Here is a 19280-nt window from a genome sequence, read left to right as displayed (position 1 = left end):
TTTTAGAAAATTAAACAATGGAGAGAACTTCTCTACCCGAGTTATGCAACTGGTTTGGTCTGCTCTCAGTAAACCCAATTGCAGACATGTATTTTATCACTCATAAAAGAGTCCACCTGCAGTGCAGGAGACCCAGATTCAATCCCTGGGTTGGGAAGAACCCCTGGAGGAAGAAATGACAACTCACTCCAGTATCCTTGCTTGGAGAATCCCATGGACAGAGGAGCCTGTCAGGCTACAGTCCATGGGGTCACAAAGAGTCGGACATGACTGAGCAACTTCACTTTCATTTTCTTTCATGGAAATACAGGCCAGTCCTCAGCTCACTCAGCAATACAAGGGCAAAGGCATGACATCAGAGTGACAGAGAAGTTTAGGATCCTCCCAGAAACCGCCTACAGATCTGCCTTTATGTAGTATCAAGAGAGTATCTGTGTTTTCAACTATGAAATATTAGTCAGTGAGAATTCGATTCAAGTTAAGAGATTGTTTTGGTGTAGGTAATTATGTCAATTTCATCACAATCATATTTACATTAGTATTGACACTTTCATTTCCTACTCATCTTTATGACATGATAAAGGCACACACAAGCAAAACATTGAGAAAATGGCATCAAGAGGTATTGCTGTATAATATATAAAACACCCCTAGCTTCTGAAGCATCATTTTATTCAGCTAAAGCATTCTCTATATTTCTTTGTCATATCAGGCACTGTTGAATAGAAGCATAATCTGAACCACACTTGCAAACCATATATGTAAATTTAAGTTTTCTGGTACTGGTACTACATTAAATTGGTACTACATTAAACAAGTAAAAAGAAATATGAATTTTGAAAATAAATTTTATTTGCCACAGTTTACTTGAAATGTTTCAAGTGTTGAAACTACATGTGCTAGTGGCTGCAGCATTGGGTGGCATGGTTCTAATCAGTTACCTGTGAGTTTTCAATCATTTGTCACCAGCTCACTGTATTCCTGTCCATCCCTAGTTTGATCATGGTCCTAGCGAACTTCACTGTCCATGAGTCTCTTGGTCTATCTCTTCATCCTTAATAATGTGTTGTTCTTCCCTTCCGTTTCAGTCCCCCATCATTTCTGTGGACTCACTATGGTCCTGTTACCACTGATAACTTGTAGTGTGTGTGTTGATGTTTTGATATATGTATACTGTGAAATGATCATCACAGTAAAGCTAATTTATATATCCATCACCACACAATATTTACCTTTTAGCCTTTTTTTTAAAGTGAAAACACTTAATATCTACCCTCTTAGCAAATTTCAAGTCAAGCACACAGTATTGTTAACTGTAGTCACCATGCTGTACCTTAGGTCTCCAGAACTCATTCATCCTGTGTAACTGTACTCTTTAACTAGTATCTCCTCATTCCCCCATTTTCTCAATCATCTTTTAAACTGTATTCAATTTTGTTCAGTTCTTTAAATGCACTAGGCTCTCTCTAGCCTCACAGCCTTCACCATACATTTTTCTCTATCTAGAACATTCCTTTCCCTCTTCACACCTGGTTGTGGTTAAACATCACTATGAGAAGCTTCCTTTCCTGATCCCCAACCTCTGAGTGAGTGAGTGAGTGACAGTCACTCAGTCGTGTCTGACTCTTTGTGACCCCATGGACTGGAACCCACCAGGCTCCTCTGTCCATGGAATTCTCCAGGCAAGAATACTGGAGTGGGTTGCCATTTCCTCCTCCACCCCACCCCCCAACCTCTCTCTAGCCTGGGCCAGTTTCACCTGTCTTCTGTCACAAGCACTTTATACAGCTCCTATTATAGCACTTATCACAAGGTATTTATTGTAGCTGCTTTTTGGACTGATGTATTCTCTGCTAGACCATTGGCACCATGAAGACAAGGATTGCGTCAATAATATTATCCATGCAACTTTCCTTCATAGCAGTTTCCACTATTACTATAAATTTATCTGAGATTTTTCCTTTAGGAACTGGTTCTTCTTATAGATTTTAAGTTCCCTACAGGCAGGAACCATGTTGTTTTGTTGACTGTTGAATTCCCAATGCATAGAATGGCACCAGGCATATTACAGATGCCACATACAGGTCTTTTAAAGGGATGGATGGATAGACTGTATAAAACCAAACTGCATTGGTTAGTTTGCAGATGTACTACCATGTGATAGATTGAAATACTTGTTTGCTAGCTACTATAGGAAAGTGAGAATAAGGATCTGAATGTATACTGGTTGAAAGTTCAGTGTATGTGGACTTGTAATGTACAAAGACTGACGTCTAACTGTAGTACTGCAGTATTCATTTTTTGAGTGTTTGTCATGTGCCCAACACTATGAGGGTCTTTTCATACATTATTTCCATTCTTGAATCAGCCTAAAAAATAATTATCATTTACTGCTTTTTTTTAATTTATTTTTTTATTAGTTGGAGGCTAATTACTTCACAACATTTCAGTGGGTTTTGTCATACATTGACATGAATCAGCCATAGATTTACATGTATTCCCCATCCCGATCCCCCCTCCCACCTCCCTCTCCACCCGATTCCTCTGGGTCTTCCCAGTGCACCAGGCCAGAGCACTTGTCTCATGCATCCCACCTGGGCTGGTGATCTGTTTCACCATAGATAATATACATGCTGTTCTTTCGAAACATCCCACCCTCACCTTCTCCCACGGAGTTCAAAAGTCTGTTCTGTATTTCTGTGTCTTTTTCTGTTTTGCATATAGGGTTATCATTACCATCTTTCTAAATTCCATATATATGCGTTAGTATGCTGTAATGTTCTTTATCTTTCTGGCTTACTTCACTCTGTATAAGGGGCTCCAGTTTCATCCATCTCATTAGGACTGATTCAAATGAATTCTTTTTAATGGCTGAGTAATATTCCATGGTGTATATGTACCACAGCTTCCTTATCCATTCATCTGCTGATGGGCATCTAGGTTGCTTCCATGTCCTGGCTATTATAAACAGTGCTGCAGTGAACATTGGGGTGCACGTGTCTCTTTCAGATCTGGTTTCCTCAGTGTGTATGCCCAGGAGTGGGATTGCTGGGTCATATGGCAGTTCTATTTCCAGTTTTTTAAGAAATCTCCACACTGTTCTCCATAGTGGCTGTACTAGTTTGCATTCCCACCAACAGTGTAAGAGGGTTCCCTTTTCTCCACACCCTCTGCAGCATTTATTGCTTGCAGACTTTTGGATAGCAGCCATTCTGACTGGCGTGTAATGGTACCTCATTGTGGTTTTGATTTGCATTTCTCTGATAATGAGTGATGTTGAGCATCTTTTCATGTGTTTGTTAGCCATCTGTATGTCTTCTTTGGAGAAATGTCTGTTTAGTTCTTTGGCCCATTTTTTGATTGGGTCATTTATTTTTCTGGAATTGAGCTTCAGGAGTTGCTTGTATATTTTTGAGATTAATCCTTTGTCTGTTTCTTCATTTGCTATTATTTTCTCCCAATCTGAGGGCTGTCTTTTCACCTTACTTGTAGTTTCCTTTGTAGTGCAAAAGCTTTTAAGTTTCATTAGGTCCCATTTGTTTAGTTTTGCTTTTATTTCCAATATTCTGGGAGGTGGGTCATAGAGGATCTTGCTGTGATTTATGTCGGAGAGTGTTTTGCCTATGTTCTCCTCTAGGAGTTTTATAGTTTCTGGTCTTACATTTAGATCTTTACTGCTTTTTGTAGCTGAAGGTACCTAGTCTTAGAGAATCATAGATGTCCACGTTTTTTCTCCTTTTACAGCTTGGAGAGGTTAACAACTTTTCACAATTAGTAAGGGCTAGAGGTGGGACTGGAACTTGGGTCAATTTGCCTCCAAAGCCTAGACGTTCATAGTGCAGCCTGGACCTACCCTCAGTGAGGTATGCAACGATCCCTACTATGATGACTTCTTTGATCACATAGTAGCCTCTCTGCACCAGAGAGGAGAAAAGGTAATTTGTGGTATAAAGGTCTCTTAGGACATCTCTGTGGACTAGAATTCTGTCTCAGTGAGTTTTCCTATGGTGGAACACATAGTCATGTGTTCCTGGTGCTGACCTAATAAATACTCCTTGACTCTTGTATCATTACTACTTACTGTCTTAGACTTGAAGAATATGGTTTCTTAGATCAAATGGACAGTGGAAAATGTCATACCTTCTTGTATGTTAAATTGGCAAAAATAATACTAGTAACTATTCCAGAGATTTTGATGACTATTTAAATGGAATAATGCATTTAATGTCCACAAAGTGTTTGACACTTAACAAATATTCAGTTCAGTTCAGTCGCTCAGTCATGTCTGACTCTCTGCGACCCCATGGACTGCAGCACGCCAAGCTTCCCTGTCCATCACCAACTCAGGAGTTTACTCAAACTCATGTCCATAGAGTTGGTGATGCCATCCAACCATCTCATTCTCTGTCATCCCCTTCTACTCCTGCCTTCAGTCTTTCCCAGAATCAGGGTCTTTTCCAAAGAGTCAGTTCTTCACATCAGGCAGACAAAGTGTTGGAGATTCAGCTTCAGCATCAGTCCTTCCAGTGAATATTCAGGACTGATTTCCTTTAGGATGGATTGGTTGGATCTCCTTGCAGTTCAAGGGACTCTCAAGAGTCTTCTACAATACCACAGTACAAAAGCATCAATTCTTCTGTGCTCAGCTTTCTTTATAGTCCAACTCTCACATCCATACATGACTACTGGAAAAACCATTGCTTTGACTAGATGGACCTTTATTGGCAAAGTAATGTCTCTGCTTTTTAATATGCTGTCTAGGTTGGTCATAGCTTTTCTTCCCAGGAGCAAGCATCTTTTAATTTCATTGTTTCAGTCACCATCTGCAGTGATTTTGGAGCCCAAGGAAATAAAGTCTCTCACTCTTTCCTTTGTTTCCCCATCTATTTGCCATGAAGTGATGGGACCAGATGCCATGATCTTAGTTTTCTGAATGTTAAGTTTTAAGCCAGCTTTTTCACTCTCTTCTTTCACTTTCATCAAAAGGCTCTTTAGTTCTTCTTCGCTTTCTGCCATAAGAGTGGTGTCACCTGCGTATCTGAAGTTATTGATATTTCTCCCAGCAATCTTGATTCCAGCTTGTGCTTCATCCAGTCCAGCATTTCTCATGATATGCTCTGCATATAAGTTAAATAAGCAGGGTGACAATATACAGCCTTGACATACTACTTTCCCAATTTGGAACCAGTCTGTTGTTCCATGTCCAGGTCTAACTGTTGCTTCTTGACCAGCATACAGATTTCTCAGGAGGCAGGTCAGGTGGTCTGGTATTCCCATCTGTTTAAGAATTTTCCATAGTTTGTTGTGATTCACACAGTCTAAGATTTTGGCGTAGACAATAAAGCAGAAGTATATGGTCACAGTAAAGGTGAGATGGTGTGGACCTAACAGAAGCAGAAGATATTAAGAGGTGGCAAGAATACACAGAAGAACTATACACAAAAGATCTTCATGACCCAGATAACCATGATGGTGTGACCACTCACCTAGAGCCAGACATTCTGGAATGCAAAGTCAAGTGGGCCTTAGGAAGCATCACTATGAACAAAGCTAGTAGAGGTGATGGAATTCTAATTGAGCTATTTCAAATCCTAAAAGATGATGCTGAGAAAGTGCTGCACTCAATATGCCAGCAAATTTGGAAAACTCAGCATTGGCCACAGGACTGGAAAATTTGTTTTTATTCCAATCCCAAAGAAAGGCAATGCCAGAGAATGTTCAAACTACCACACAATTGCACTCATCTCACACACCAGCAAAGTAATGCTCAAAATTCTCCAAGTCAGGCTTCAACAGTATGTGAACTGTGAACTTCCAGATGTTCATACTGGATTTAGAAAAGCAGAGGAACCAGAGATCAAATTGCCAACATCCGTTGGATCATTGAAAAAGCAAGAGAGATCCAGAAAAACATCTAATAAATATTAGGTATTAATATTTGTATGACTTACTGAACCTGGTTCACTTGGCTAATTGGAAGATAGGGCCAGAGCTCTTGTATAGTAATATCCTGTCTGTCTACATGTCCCTAATGTGCTTCGGGAGAAACAGCAGACCCTCAATTTTTGCTTCATGAAGTAGGAGCTATAGAGCTAAAGCGACAAGATTTCAGGATTTGTTTTTTTAAGAGTTGAAATATAAGTCCTTGGCTTACAGAAGATAGTCAGATTTATAATCTTCATACTTTGCTATACAAATCAAAATTGATGGCAGTGATTTCTTATAGCAGTGCTTTAAAAATTTTTTTTCCCTGTCTGGATACATATGCCTTGACAGTGCACACAGAATCTGAGGATTAAATGAGAAAAGACAACTTGAGATGAAGAATATTTATGATCCTATGGTGGCTGCTGCTGCTGCTAAGTCGCTTCAGCCGTGTCCGACTATGTGCGACCCCATAGACGGCAGCTCACCAAGCTCCTCTGTCCACGGGATTCTCTAGACAAGAATACCGGAGTGGGTTGCCATTTTCTTCTCCCCACCTATGGCAGCAAAGGAAGCAATTTCTCTATTTTAAGGCCCAGCCCCTATTCTGTAGATTACAAAGGAAAGCCTCAATGTGGAGCTTCTAGCAATAAGAGCTACATTCAATCTCTGTTCGAATCCTCATTTGATCTGACCTCTGATAATGCTAAGGTCTGTAGTACTTCAACGTAACAATCACTTAAACTCAGAGAAGTATTGTCAGAAATATATTACTGTTAAAATCCTAGCATACTGTATTATGGGCTTCATTTTATTGTTACAAACAAAATTTATAACATGGAAGGAGCTGGTTCAAGCTGGTTCAAGTCATATATTTAATCACTAATGGCTTATTTTAAATAAAATTTAAAAAAATGACAGATTTTGAACTTGTTTAAAAATGGTTCAGAAGCAATCTATGAACAAAAAGAATTGTTTAAAAGGAATCTTCAATCATACATGAAAGATATGTTTAATTTAAAAAATCAGTAAAATGTATTCCCAAATTTTGGGGAGATGAATAAAATATAAGAGAACACATTTATTTACCCCTCATCAGTCATGGTGAACTTTTCTCTCCCCCATGCTGCCATTTATCTTTATATACTTGCTATAATAGCACTTATCATAGTCAGCCCTATATCAGAATTATTTAGGTTCATGTCTGGCATGTCCTTGAATGGAGAATGTCATAAAAGCATTATCTCTTATATATTACTACCAGATACTGCAGCTGCACATTCACACAAGAGCATAGGAGAGAAGGCAGTTAAAAATAACTGGAAGGAAGGGGAACTGGGAAGGAAGAAAATATATATGCTTTAAAACTGGTTGGTATACTGCTAAATTATAGCATTAGCAAAGTAAAGACATAAATATCATCATGAGCATATACCACTGATATAAAGTGAGGCCAAATTCTGTGACTCATCTCCTCAGCTCTGTGTTTATCACTTAACATTGAGCTTTCCCTAAAACCTGACATCCTCCACCAAGGAGGTATAACTCAATTACGAGTTCTTGTTAGCATGTAAGATTGAGATTATCAGAAATTTTAGAATGAATTCGACTTCAGTCAGAATGATGGACTTGATATTCTTAAGAATTCTTAAAAATAGATTATGGATAAATTAAAACAAACTAACTGTTAAAGCACCACCGTGTTTCATGAAAGCAATGACAGCCTCTAAGGGTTCAGAAAGGAGAATAATGAAACAGAAAATCAGTGAACTGAAACTTCTAAAGGTGAGTGGTAAGCAAATATGAAACTTAGAGATGTTCTGTGAGCAAAAGTCAATTGTATTTTTGGATCTGAGACTGCCCCACCTTCTTCTTGCCCCTGCAATATGCAAGAGATGAAAGACTTCTGCATTCATTCTACATCACTGAAAAAGTCTAAGTGTCAGAGTGTCATAGGTGCCTAAGTATTCCTTGTCTTTTGATAAGAGGATATACCAGTTCTCTTTGTTTGTTTGTTTTTTTTGTGATTGATGTTGAACTTTTATTTTTATTTATTTATTTTTAAATCAAAACCTCAATGAGGTACCATTACACGCCAGTCAGAATGGCTGCTATCCAAAAGTCTACAAGCAATAAATGCTGGAGAGGGTGTGGAGAAAAGGGAACCCTCTTACACTGTTGGTGGGAATGCAAACTAGTACAGCCACTATGGAGAACAGTGTGGAGCTTCCTTCAAAAACTGGAAATAGAACTGCCATATGACCCAGCAATCCCACTCCTGGGCATACACACCAAGGAAACTAGATCTGAAAGACACACGTGTACCCCAATGTTCACTGCAGCACTGTTTATAATTGCCAGGACATGGAAGCAACCTAGATGCCCATCAGCAGATGAATGGATAAGGAAGCTGTGGTACATATACACCATGGAATATTACTCAGCCATTAAAAAGAATTCATTTGAATCAGTTCTAATGAGATGGATAAAACTGGAGCCCATTATACAGAGTGAAGTAAGCCAGAAAGATAAACACCAATACAGTATACTAACACATATATATGGAATTTAGAAAGATGGTAATGATAACCCTATATGCAAAACAGAAAAAGAGACACAGATGTACAGAACAGGCTTTTGGATTCTATGGGAGAAGGCGAGGGTGGGATGATCTGAGAGAGCAGCATTGAAACATGTATATTATCAAGTGTGAAAGAGATCACCAGTTCAGGTTGAATGCATGAGACAAGTGCTCGGGCCTGGTGCACTGGGACGACCCAGAGGGATGGGATGGGGAGGGAGGTGGGAGGGGGGTTCAGGATGGGGAACACATGTAAATCCATGGCTGATTCATGTCAATGTATGGCAAAAACCACTACAATATTGTAAAGTAATTAGCCTCCAACTAATAAAAATAAATGGAAAACAAACAAACAAACCAACCGTTCTCTTTGGAGGAAAGCAACTCCCAATTAGATCTTCAGTGTTCTGACCAGTTAAATTCAATCAAAATAAAGCAGCACTAAAAACATGAATTAATTGATCATGAGTGAGAATTAAAAAAAAACACAATTAAAAATCCCTAAAAGTTTTAGACTTTGTATATATAAGGACTCCTGATATATAATGTAAAGTCATAATTTAAGCAATGTTTCAAGACATGAAAACTGAATGCAGGAAAATTAACAATCAATTAGAGTACACAAGATGACGAGCAAATTTGAAAAAGAACAAAAGAGAATTCTTAGTAACAAAATGTTTTTGCAAAATATTTGGAGATTGGCTTCTAACAGCTCTACTAGTTTATGGTGATGCTGTGTGAGGCTGAGGAGGTGGTTATTAGATGCATTGTTTCCAGGAATTTCGGGATAATATATAAATCAGGAGTACCCAGCTAGAGTGTGGTTCACCCCACCTTTCTGAGGAAGGTGAATGGATATTCTGCACTTACCTAACTTCTTTACAACTCACTATTTGATCTTTTATGACCCACTTAGCTTCTGTTTCCCTGTTTCATTTTTAAAGATTGAGGGTAAATCAAGAGCACATATATAACAATAAATAAAATGCATTAATATAAAGTGCAGTGCATTTTTATATACAGATTAATCTTTTAAAAATTGGCAATGCCTACTATAGAATGGTGTAATTTTGTGATCAGTGAATAAAATACATTCATGATCATAATTTTGCAATTTATTTTTATGAATTTGACTTTGTAATTTTAGCCTTGTGAAATTACTTATGGAATTCTGATGAATTTGAAAAATACTACCTGGACTATTTTTTTTTAACATAACAGCCATAGCACAACCAAAGATTTACTTAACTGCTGAAGTATGAAAGAAAATGCTTCTTTTGAGTCTCTTCTAAACTCCAACATTTCCAGTTGTCTTTCCCCTAGAAAAGTAAATACTGACGGCTGACAGTAAAATTTCCTTATTAAATTACAGTGATTAGTTTATGTTTTGTCAGATTTAACAATGCCCAGTGAGAGAACATGAACCTAATTTACAGAAAGACTGAGAGATTTATGTACCATAGAGGCAAATTGGAATTAATATGATTCACACTTATAAATTAAAATTTGATCTACTTCTCCATAGCTTATTGTCTTCTGAAACCCTATATACCTAATCAAAGTAAGAATTGGGACCAATGGATTTTAATCATGTGCTAAGTTAGCTAAGGATATTTAGTAGAAGATAATTAAGGCTGTAAGAGCCTGACTTTCTTCCATTCTCATCCTCACATTTAGTAAAGCTCTAAATTTTGCATATCTTCTTCCTATGGTATCTTTTATGTTTATCTCTTTCTTCCCATCTCCACCTTTGTATAGATCCTTATCCCCTCACATCATGTGTTTTGCAGTTGCCTTTTGAATCACCTCCTTGCTTCTGAGATCCAAAGTACTGTTTCTGACCCTGTTCCTTACTTATTCCTGTTGAAATCAATGGTTGCCTTTCACAATATACAATCCTTCATCTGCTTCTGGTGTTTTCTATACTCCCTATCCTTCCAAGTTCAGTATTAGAATATTTCTGCTACCCTCTCAGGTATTTAGATATCTCCCTTTGTCTGTAAGTAGACACTTTTCCCAAAAGCCATGCAATTTTCTTCCTCTCGGAATAGTAATATGATACCACCCACCTTAAGGGCTTATTTTTCATTCACGATATTCTACATGACTTACGGTGCCATTTCTCCAGAGATTCTGGACTCATGTTACATGAGAAGAACTTTTGTTGTTTTTCAGTCTCTAAGTCACGTCTGAGACTCTTTGTGACCCCATAGACTGCAGCACGCCAGGCTCCTCTGTCCTCTACTCTGTCCTGGAGTTTGCTCAAATTCATATCCATTGAGACCTCATGGACTGTAGCCCACCAGGCTCCTTTGTTCATGGGATTTCCCAGGCAAGAATACTGGAGTGGGTCACCATTTCCTTCTTCAGAGGATTTTCCCAACCCAGGGATCGAACCTGTGTCTCTTGCATTGGCAGGTGGATTCTTTACTGTTGAGCCACCAGGAAAGCCATGAGAAAATCTTTATACCTGTTTTATAATTCTTCTGGTGCATAATTTTCTCTTCTTGTTTTCTGGGCGGCTTTCATACATAATATTACAAACCACATGATATTGGCTTTTATAACTCTTTCTCCTCTCTAGATAGTTTTCTTCCTTTTTTCCTAGATCCATTTTCTTTATGCAAACACTTTTTATTCTCTACTGTATTTGAGGATAAGTATTTATTCTTCTAGTTTGTTTTGTTTCTGCTCTAGTATCCTGTTTGCTTTGTTGAAGTCATAGTATCCATTTGGATAAACATGCACAGAGTGTATAGTATGTCCATTATTATAGAGTGTTAAGCATCCTTGCAGCATGTATATATAGATTTCTTTTTATGTACTTACTATTTCCTGAAAGCACCATATTAGGATATATTAATCTCTTCATGTGAACTAAATTGCCAGCCTCTGTGTCAGCCTTTTCAGTTCATACAACGTAAGCCATTTTTCTAATATGCATTACACTTATTTTCAATGGCAAAGTACTAACGTGAGAATAAGCTACATTAAAAGACTACTCAATAAATTACAGCTATGTCTTCCAGTGCTATACTGGCCTTACATATAATGGGCATTCAAATATTTTCAGAATGAAAGTGATATTTATATGTTTTTATGTTCTCAAAAAAAAAAAAGAGTGTTATCATGGGTTATACTCAGTGTTGTCCTAATGTTTTAGAGTCTTTCTTTGGAGATACTAAGCTCTCCATCTTTGAGATATTCAAACTTACATTTGGTTGATCACCTGGTAAAGATTTTAGAACATCCAAGTGTGATTACTCTAGAGCAGAGGTTAGTAAGCTATGTTGCACAGATCAAATCTGACCTGCCACTTGCTATCATAAATAAAATTCTGTCAGAATACAGTCGTGTTCAATTGTTTTGGAATTATCTATGTCTGCTTCCATGCTATATTAGTGCAAGTTAAATAGTATGAACAGAAAAAGCCTAAAACATCTGCCATTTAGCCCTTTACAGAAAAAAGTTTGCTGACCCTTTTTCTAGACTAATATTGAGATGCTGTTGATACTGGTGATTAATGTAAAATAATGTCCTAAGAAAGTAAGTCCCTTAATATATAAACTTCTTTGGCCATAAAAATGTATATGTCCCACAGTGCTTTGTCCTTTATAGTCTAAGCAATAGTTCTTAACTGAGGGTATGCTAATATCTTGAAATTTTATTCACATTTTTTGTTTGTATATGTATACATACATTCCTGTGGAGAGGGCCCACAATTATTATTATCAAATTACCCATGCAATCTGTGTGTGATAAAAATGTCACTACTGTATATATTTCTTTTTATGATTATTATAAGATCTCATGTTTATATTTTTACAATGACTGTGATGACTTTTCCCCCATATTTGGCACCTCTAACTTCTACATTGTTTAACCTGAATGCTTCGTTTCTACCAGACTATCAAACTGCCATAAGAAAATACAGACATAGCATGGCATTGTCAGATTCTAAAAGTTGCATTTCTGTTGTCAACTTTTCTTCTTGAAGAAGAGTAAGTGTGAATACTGAAGAGAGCTCAGTGAAAAGTTCTTTTTTCAGAAACCATTTTATTAAGGTATGTTTGACATGTAAAAAGCTGTACATATTTAATGTATACGACTTGATAAATTGGGGCTTCCCTTGTGGCTCAGCTGGTAAAGAATCTGCCTGCAATGTGGGAGACCTGGGTTTGATCCCTGGGTTGGGTAGATCCCCTGGAGAAGGGAAAGGCTACCCACTCCAGTATTCTGGCCTGGAGAATTCTGTGGACTGTATAGTCCATGTGGTTGCAAAGAGTCATACATAACTGAGTGACAGTGAATTTGACTTTGACTTTTGATGTACTCCTAAAACCATCACCACCAGCAAGACTCTAGACATATCCATCACCTCCCAAAGTTACCCCCTGCTCCCTGATGATAATGATGTATTTTGAGGACACTTAAGATCTATCTTCTCAGCCAATTTTAAGTGAACAACTCAGTTTTGTTAGCTATAGGTACTGTGCTGCTTAGTAGTTCTCTAAAACTGCCTTCTAGTTTCCTAAAAACCTGCCCTGAAAGCAAAGCAATTACTGGAAAGGGATTTTATAAGGAAAAATGACTATGTGTCAGCAAATTCTGTTTCTTTTCCTTATGGACTCACAACTATACTATGTTCCCCATCCTCGCCATAATCATTTGGAGACATTTGATTGAATTCTGGAAGATGGAGTGTAGACTGAAGTGATGGACCTCACATTCATGGCTGGCTCCAGGACACTTCTGTGTGATCTTCTGTGCACTATTCCATTTTTAAACTGGGTAAATGGGATTTTTCTTAGGCCTTCAGGGACAGTGGAGTCCCTCTTTGGAAGAAGCCTTGATTCTTTATTGACTGTGTGGAGCATACCACCACAGTTACTTTTGAAACTGTTTATTAAAACCATGAATCTGGACTGACTACTTCAGGGACAGACTAATATACCAATCAGACTGTGAAGAATTGTGTCAATGTTTTTTTAAAAAAGAAAAGATCTATAGTACTATTGAGGGGCCACGAAGGCATTCAGTTGTTAAAAGGGCTGAATCACCCCCCTCTTTTTAACTACTTGATTATGATAGTGACAGATTTTAAAACAGCCTTTACTGATACAATCATTAGCATATTTCTTTTCTAAGCTAGAGACCATCTTTTCTTTAGTATATATTGAACTTGTTCTGTTCCCTCTGGCTAGTATCCAGGTCATAAAAAAAATGTGAAATTTTCTTTGTAAACAACTGGGGGTAGATATGGAATTTCCCAGGTCCATAGTGGTTAAGAATCCACCTGCCAATGTAGGAGATGCAAGAGATGTGGGTTCAATCCCTGGGTCAGGAAGATCCCCTGGAGGAGGAAATGGCAACCCACTCCAGCATGCTTGCCTTGAAAATTCCATGGACAGAGGAGCCTGACAGGCCACAGTCCATGGGGTCACAAAGAGTCAGATATGACTGAGCACACAGGGGGGGTAGATCGATATCAAGGTAAACTCACTTATGAATCTTTCTAGGCCAATGAAAATAACAATAAAAAGAAAGTTAAATTAGAAAATTTGAATGAAAAACAAAAACCTAAAACTCAGCTTATGATCCCATAGGCAGACCTGAGTTCATTTTCTCTAAGGAAGAACACCTGCTGACCATACATAACTCTATGAGAATAGAGTTTTTACTAACTCTTTCCCTTTTACATAACCATGGCAATTCCTTCACTAGGCTGACAAGGAAGTATCTAGGGTCGAATTAGAGATCTCATAAAATGGCAAACTTTTCACGTTTCTTTAGAGGAAAAAATAAACCCATAGTTTGGGGTCAGCTTCAGCGTACCCTCCTCTTCTGAAGAAAATGTCTTTATGTCCACATGTACCCATAAGAGGACATGCATGTGCATTCATGTGTTGTCTCAATCCTACTGAATCCTAGAGGAAGAAAAAAATTATTCAGAAGAGTTTGGAGCTAAGAATTGCAGGACTTTCACTTGCTATCCTGAAAAGATGGAATATCATATAAACTGTAAATACAGCAAGTGTCCATTTAGCCTGTGAAATCATAACTTACTTTAACTGCTGTGGAGCTTTCCCTTATCTCTCTCTTTAAGTATTATTTTCTGGGCAGTGCAGGCTGCTGCTGAGTTTCTGCTCAGTTCAGTTCAATCACTCAGTCATGTCCGACTCTTTGCGACCCCATGAACTGTAGCACGCCAGGCCTCCCTGTCTATCACCAACTCCCAGAGTCCACCCAAACCAATGTCCATCGAGTCGGTGATGACATCCAACCATCTCATCCTCTGTCATCCCCTTCTTCTCCTGCCCTCAACCTTTCCCAGCATCAGGGTCTTTTCCAATGAGTCAGCCCTTCACATCAGGTGGCCTAAGTATTGGAGCTTCAATTCAACATCAGTCCTTCCAATGAACACCTAGGACTGATTTCCTTTCCGATGGACTGGTTGGATCTCCTTGCAGTCCAAGGGACTCTCAAGAGTCTTCTCCAACACCACAGTTAAAAGCATCAATTCTTCAGCGCTCAGCTTTCTTTATAGTCCAACTGTCACATCCATACATGACCACTGGAAAAACCATAGCCTTGACTAGACAGATCTTTGTTGACAAAGTAATGTCTCTGCTTTTTAATATGCTATCTAGGTTGGTCATAACTTTCTTTACAAGGAGTAAGCATCTTTTAATTTCATGGCTGCAATCACTATCTGCAGTGATTTTGGAGCCCAGAAAAATAAAGTCAGCCACTGTTTCCACTGTTTCCCCATCTATTTGCCATGAAGTGATGGGATTGGATGCCATGATCTTAGTTTTCTGAATGTTGAGATTTAAGCCAACTTTTTCACTCTCCTCTTCCACTTTCATCAAGAGACTCAGTTCTTCTTCACTTTCTGCCATAAGAGTGGTGTTATCTGCATATCTGAGGTTATTGATAATTCTCCCAGCAGTCTTGATTCCAGCTTGTGTTTCTTCCAGCCCAGAGTTTCTCATGATGTGCTCTGCATATAACTTAAATAAGCAGGGTGACAATATACAGCCTTGATGTACTCCTTTTCCTATTTGGAACCAGTCTGTTGTTCCATGTCCAGTTCTAACTGGTGCTTCCTGACCTGCATACAGGTTTCTCAAGAGGCAGGTCAAGTGGTCTTGTATTCCTATCTCTTTCAGAATTTTCCACAATTTTATTGTAATCACACAGTCAAAGGCTTTGTCATAGTCAGTAAAGCAGAAATAGTGGAACTCTCTTGCTTTTTTGATGATTCAGTGGATGTTGGCAATTTCATCTCTGGTTCCTCTGCCTTTTCTAAAACCAGCTTGAACATCTGGAAGTTCATGGTCTATGTATTGCTGAAGCCTGGCTTGGAGAATTTTGAGTATTACTTTACTAGTGTGTGAGATGAGTGCAATTGTGCAGTAGTTTGAGCATTCTTTGGGATTGCTTTTCTTAGTCCTGAGACTGACCTTTTCCAGTCCTCTAGCCACTGCTGAGTTTTCCAAACTTGGTGACATATTGAGTGCAGCACTTTCACAGCATCATCTTTCAGGATTTGAAATAGCTCAACTGGGATTCCATCACCTCCACTAGCTTTGTTCCTAGTGATGCTTTCTAAGGCCCACTTGACTTCACATTCCAGGATGTCTGGCTCTGAGTGTGAGTGATCACACTATTATTATTATATGGGTCGTGAAGATCTTTTTTGTACAGTTCTTCTGTGTATTCTTGCCACCTCTTCTTAATATCATCTCCTCCTGTTAGGTCCATACCATTTCTGTCCTTTATTGAGCCCATCTTTGCATGAAATTTCTCTTGGTATTGCCAATTTTCTTGAAGACATCTCTAGTCTTTCCCATTCTGTTGTTTTCCTCTATTTCTTTGCATTGATAGCTGAGGAAGGCTTTCTTATGTCTCTTTGCTACTCTTTGGAACTCTGCATTCTAATGGGTATATCTTTTCTTTTCTCCTTTGCTTTTCACTTCTCTTCTTTTCACAGCTATTTGTAAGGCCTCCTCAGACAGCCATTTTGCTTTTTGGCATTTCTTTTTCTTGGGGACGGTCTTGATTCCTGCTCCTGTACAATGTTATGAACCTCCATCCATAGTTCATCAGGCACTCTGTCTATCAGATCTAGTCCCTTAAATCTATTTCTCACTTCCACTGTATAGTCATAAGGGATTTGATTTAGGTCATACCTGAAGGGTCTAGTGGTTTTCCCCACTTTCTTCAACTTAAGTCTGAATTTGGCAGTAAGGAGTTCATGATCTGAGCCAAAGTCAGCTCCTGGTCTCATTTTTGCTGACTGTATATAACTTCTCCATCTTTGGCTGCAAAGCATATAATTAATCTGATTTTGGTATTGACCATCTGGTGATGTTCATGTGTAGAGTCTTCTCTTGCGTTGTTGAAAGAGGGCATTTGCTATGACCAGTGTGTTCTCTTGGCAGAACTCTATTAGCCTTTTCCCTGCTTCATTCTGTACTCCAAGGCCAAATTTGCCTGTTACTCCAGGTGTTTCTTGACTTCCTACCTTTGCATTCTAGTCCCGTATAATGAAAATAACATCTTTTTTGCGTGCTAGGTCTAGAAGGCCTTATAGGTCTTCATAGATCCATTCAACTTCAGCTTCTTCAGTGTTACTGGTTGGGGCATAGACTTCGATTACTGGGATATTGAATGGTTTGCCTTGGAAATGAATAGAGATCATTCTGTTGTTTTTGAGATTGCATCCAAGTATTGCATTTCAGACTCTTTTGTTGACTATGATGGCTACTTTATTTCTTCTAAGGGATTTCTGCCCACAGTAGTAGATATAATGGTCATCTGAGTTAAATTCACCCATTCCAGTCCATCTTAGTTCGCTGATTCCTAGAATGTCAACATTCACTCTTGTCATCTCCTGTTTGACCACTTCCAATTTGCCTTGATTCATGGACCTACCATTCCAGGTTCCTATGCAATATTGCTCTTTACAGCATCAAAACTTGCTTCTATCACCAGTCCCATCCACAGCTGGGTGTTGTTTTTGCTTTGGCTCCATCCCTTCATTCTTTCTGGAGTTATTTCTCCACTGATCTCCAGTAGCATATTGGGCACCTACCGACCTGGGGAGTTCATCTTTCAGTGTCCTATCTTTTTGCCTTTTCATACTGTTCATGGGTTTCTCCAGGCAATGAGTTTCTGCTCGTGTGAGTAGTAAATGCTGAGGTGTCGCCTTGGAGTTGGCATTGTGATCAGTCACAGTCTCACCTTGTAGAGCGTCTTCCCCACCTTGGTGACAGGACCTATATCTTTCAATGCATATTGTTTTGAAAACCTTAAGAGTCTGACCTATAATATACCATAAATATGCTAATAGCTGTTCTTCACATTTTCTTCTTTTTTTCACTTCTCCTTTCCCAAAGAAGACACACAAAGTTCTCAAAGCAATAGCAGCCTTAATCCCCAGTTTTGAGGGGGCAGGGCAGGGAGCTGGGGATGGAACTCTGCCTGATTAAGTGGTCATGTGATATACGGCACAGTTTCTTTCTCTCTCTCAAAGGAAATTTTCATTAGGCTGTGTACCCTTCCTAACTTTCTAGCCTTACCTCTGCCACTAAGCTGATGGTGGCCTGTTACACTAAATAACTGTGGGTTACTGCCAGAAAAATATTTTCATGTGTGGCATATGTTTGGCCTAAAGTGTATCCACCCTGCCATCACTCCTCCAAACTCTCCTCCTCTCTTTTTGCCTAGCAACCAGCCTTCCTTCAAGTCAATGTTGAAATGTCCCTATCCACTGTGAAGTCTCTCTCCAGCCACCAAACACATATTGTTATCCTCCTGTTGGCATTCCCAGACTATGTTGTACATACCCTTTACTATTACAGTTATCTCACTTTATATTCGTTTGTTAATATATTAGTCTCCTCCATAGGACCTTGAGGTCCTCAAGGGCAGAGAACACATCCTGTTCATTTATATGGCACCTAGTCCAAGCCTGGTATGTATAGAGTAGTCGTCAACAAATAGGTACTGAATAAATTTAAAAGTATCTCATTTCTGCATTTAATCAGCATAGCATAATAGTTTAGAGTAGGAGCTTGCAGAGGGACTGTCCTAGAGATTCAAGTCCTAGCCTTTTTTGCATGTCAGCCTTGTGATCTTGGGCAAGTTATTTACCTTCTCTGTTTAGTTATCCGTAAAACAGGGATGCAAATAGTACCTGCCTAATGGAATTGTTGAGTAGATCCAATGAAGAAATGGATAACAGGTGCAATAACGTGCCTGAAACACTAAATCTTCAACAAATGTCTATTTTTTTTACTTTAAAAGCTCCTTCCTCTGTGTCTCTCTTAACAAACCAAAACTGCTTAGGTAAATTATATTGATAGGGACTAGGAAGAGACTTTTATCCCATCAGCCACAAGTCCCGGTCTGAAATAGGGAACAAATTTATATTTAATGAATATTCACCAGTACTTATGTCCTTTGTGATAGATGAAACTATTTAGTATTCTATTTATGTTCAACTACAAATTAAACCAAAGTTCATAAAATTTTCTCTTTTTCTGCAATTACAGAGGAGAGGGAGGTGTGGGTTCAATTTAAAGACCCCACATAAAACCTTTAAACCCAACTTCTTGGTCAATTTCAAGATAAATTTCTGCATATTATGCATGGGCCTGTTCCATTTTTAAGAATTCTTTTGCAGTCTTTTTCTTTAGATATGCATATACCCAGGAACAATTGCAGGTTAACAGCTTGTATTTGAGGCCACTATGAATCAAAAAAC

The sequence above is a fragment of the Cervus elaphus genome, chromosome X (genome assembly GCF_910594005.1).
Source record: "Cervus elaphus chromosome X, mCerEla1.1, whole genome shotgun sequence".
Classification (NCBI taxonomy): domain Eukaryota; kingdom Metazoa; phylum Chordata; class Mammalia; order Artiodactyla; family Cervidae; genus Cervus; species Cervus elaphus.
Note: the sequence above shows the minus strand (reverse complement) of the source record.